Below are 3,822 nucleotides of genomic sequence, written 5' to 3'. Positions count from 1 at the left end.
TTTTTTATCATCCTTCATTCTCACTTCCATTTTTTCACTTCTCCATTCTCCTCTCCATCTTGCCCTTAACACCCCCTCTCTTTCACACATCCCCTCCCTCCCCCCTTCCAGTCAGAGCAACTGCCACATTCCACCTGCAGTCCCTTAACAGTGTGTACCTCTTCTGCCATTCACACATTCTTATCACTTAATGGACACTTTTAGCACCTTTCTCAGCTTTGTTTGTTTTCATTTATATTCCCTTTGCCCTATTACAGCCCCCACCCACCCTCATAGTATAAACCTCTTTCTTTGCTCTTAGCTCTGAGGAAGGATCATCCCGACTTGGCTCTATTCTCTCTCCACAGATGCTGTCGGACCTGCTGAGTTTCTCCAGCATTTACTCTTCTTGTTTCAGATTCCAGCATCCGCAGTACTCCGCTTTTATTCCAGAAATTTGCTTTGGGATTCAGATTTAAAAGTGGGGGGAGGGGTGGGGAACATAGAATGTTCTTGGGGTGCAAGAGGAAGTAGTGGGGCGACAAAGGCTCTGTGAATGAATGGGCGCCGCAGTGAGTAACATGCGGCAGTGCCATTCATTCATGGAACTGGGTCACATGACCAGGGCACACTTGATACACCGGGATCCACGGGCGGCTGCGCTGGGCCCGGCCGACCGGCGGTGCTCTGCGCGTGCTCCAGGTGCTGTTGCTCCTCTGGCTGGTTGCCGACAGACTGTCTGTGCGGGAGGTGGAGGGGTTTGCAAAAATTGCGACCCGAAGGAAATCAGCCGCCTCCTCTAGATATTAAATATGCCAAGGGATCACCGTTTTATTATTACTTTTTTTTAGAAAGGCAAAGTAATAGATATCTTCCTCTTACCTCCACTCAAAAAAAAGACTCGCAAGATGGTGCAGGCAGTTTTTGTGCCTGTCAGAGTTTTGTAGCCTTGGAGCCAGAGGACAGCCGCGGCGCCGTGGCTTAGTTGGTTAAAGCGCCTGTCTAGTAAACAGGAGATCCTGGGTTCGAATCCCAGCGGTGCCTGCTATTTATTTTCCCCACCTCACTCTGTACCCAATTTTGCTACTCTTAACAAATGGTGACAATTATTAGGGCATGCCTGAGAGCGCATATTTTTTTCCCTTTAAATCGTCAAACATTTTACACCAGTGGATCGATGTGCAAAAGTCAATCCGTTAGATTGCCCCCTAGTGAAGTTTCATTTTTGGAAGAGTCACAGCTCAGGAACATTTCTAAAAGGATGAACAGGAATGACATGGCTTCCTTTGTCTTATGACCCTTGCCAGCATTTCACCTGTCATAAGTTGGGGAATCTTATTTCAGGCATCACCTTATTTTTAACAGCAATAGAACAACAAGAAATCAAATTTGCAGCTCATGTGAATTTATTTTTCAAGGCAATTTGATTTGATTTATTATTGTTTCATGTATTGGGAAAAGTATTGTTTCTTGCGTATTATACAGACAAAACATACTGTACATAGAGTAGAGGAGAGGGTACACAATGTAGTGTTACAGCTTCTTCCCTGCTGCCATCAGAATTTTGAATGGACCTACCTTGCATCAAGTTGATCTTTCACTACAACCTAGCTATGAGTGTAACACCACATTCTGTACTCTCTATGAACGGATAGCGTGTAAGAAACAATACTATTCACCGTATACTAATACATGTGACAATAATAAATCAAATCAAAAATCAAATACAGTCATAGCTAGGATGTAGAGAAAGATCAACTTAATATGAGGTAGGTCCGTTCAAAAGTCTAACGGCAGCAGGGAAGAAGCTGTTCTTGAGTCGGCTGGTATGTGATCTCAGACTTTTTCCCAGCAGAAGAAGGTGAAAGACAGTATGTCTGGGGTGCATGAGGTCCTTGATTATGCTTGTCGCTTTTCTGAGGCAGTGGGATGTGTAGATGGAGTCAATGGATGGGAGGCTGATTTGCGTGATGGACTGGGCTTCATTAAGGACCCTTTGTAGTTTCTTGCGATCTTGGTCAGAGCAGAAGCCAAACAAAGCTGGATACAACTAGAAAGGATGTTTTCTATGGTATGTTAAGTGTATTTTTCTACACTCTATATTTTCCTTGTTTTCCCTCTTTAAAGTTTAAACTTTGTTCAATTAAAAGCCTATTGGAAATAATTGACAAGTTTCCTTTAGTAAGAATGAAACAATATTTAAGCGCACCAAACTGCATTAATATTTATCCGTTTGTGCCTCTCACTGGTTTGAAATGAATGGGCACATAATATGATACCGGAGTTGAGGGGGTTGAGCTATGAGGAGAGGCTGAATAAACTAGGCTTGTACTCGTTAGAGTTTAGAAGAATGAGGGGAGATCTCATTGAGACGTATAAGATGATGAATGGGATGGATAGGATAGAGGTGGAAAGACTCTTCCCGCTCAAAAAAGACAGTAGGACTAGGGGGCACAGCCTCAAGATAAAGGGGGGGCGGTTCAGAACGGAGTTGAGGAGGAACTTCTTCACTCAAAGGGTGGTGAATCTCTGGAATTCTCTGCCCGTTGAAGTGGTGGAGGCTGCCTCGCTAAATATTTTTAAGAAGCGGGTTGATGGGTTTTTGATAAGAGAAGGGATTAAGGGTTATGGGGAGAGGGCGGGAAAGTGGAACTGAGCCACGACAGATCAGCCATGATCTTATTGAATGGCGGGGCAGGCTCGAAGGGCCAGATGGCCTACTTCTGCTCCTATTTCTTATGTTCTTATGTTCTTATTAGATTGGTTTCAACATCTGTTTGGTAACTTGGAAATTTTTCTCAGTGTCATCTCCATTTGGATGGTTTCTAGGAAACTCTGCCATATTCTGTGACGTTTTCATGCAGGCCACGTGAAAGAGACTTTGTTGTTGTTTTTAAGGACACTTAAATGATTTTGGAAGTGTACCAGGGGGAGTCAAGGCTCAGCTTTCAGTTATTCTGAGACCATTTCATATTGCAGATTAAACCTGGTGTTGTGAGACTGCTTACTGTACCTGGTACTAAACATACAAATAGTGAATGCTAGTCTGTGGTGAGTAGAAGCAGAAGGGAAAGTGTCTACACGGTAGGTTCTGTAGCAAAATCTCATGTACATTTAAGAAATGCTGAAATAACATTGAAATACCACTGATGCTGGAAATCAGAACTATAAACAGAAAATGCTGGATAAATGCAACAGGTCTGGCAACATCAATGGAGAGAGAAACAGAGTTAACAGTTCCAGCCTGTGGACTCTCCCACGATATAATTCATTACATTTCTACCTCTCTTCAGTTCTATAGAAGGGCCAAATGGATTTGAAACATTAACTTAAGTCTAGCATTCTTGATACCATCTATTAAATCCCCTGCCCCTCTGCTACTCAGAATTGGACACAATGGGCAGGATTTTACAACCTTGCTCGGGTGAGCCTTGTAAAATTCCGCCCGTGGCCAACAGAGAATTCTGTTCTGCAAGCCTGCCCTGAAATCAGAGCGGGCAAGGTGTTAAAATACTGGCCAATATTCCAATTGGGGTCTAACTGGTGATTTATAAAGGTTTAGCATAACCGCCTTGCCAAATATGTCTCAAGTTTTAAAGCCACTTGTCTTGACAGATTCAAAGTTTTGTGTATGTCCACCTCCAGGCAACTTTAGCATTGTACCATTCAGTTTCCTTCCTCCAAACAAACTTTGCAGCAAAATTCACCTGCCAAATGTCTGCCCATTTCACTAGGCTATCTCCTCCTCAAATCTTTATTGTTTTACTACATTTTGGAGCTCTGTGGCATCTGTAAATGTTGGAATTATGCTCTATTGCTTGAGTCCAGATCGTTAACATATAT

The 3,822-nt window shown here is 43.0% G+C and overlaps 1 non-coding gene across 1 annotated transcript; it reads left to right on the top strand.

Annotated features, from left to right (window-relative positions):
• Window positions 1–949: 949 nt before the first annotated feature.
• On the top strand, window positions 950–1,023 carry trnat-agu (transfer RNA threonine (anticodon AGU)). Its single transcript has one exon. It is a non-coding gene; the product is annotated as a tRNA-Thr (tRNA).
• Window positions 1,024–3,822: the final 2,799 nt, after the last annotated feature.

The sequence above is a fragment of the Carcharhinus amblyrhynchos genome, chromosome 2, assembly GCF_965287045.1.
Source record: "Carcharhinus amblyrhynchos chromosome 2, sCarAmb.v2.hapA, whole genome shotgun sequence".
NCBI lineage: Eukaryota > Metazoa > Chordata > Chondrichthyes > Carcharhiniformes > Carcharhinidae > Carcharhinus > Carcharhinus amblyrhynchos.
This window is presented reverse-complemented; position numbering and strand designations above follow the sequence as displayed.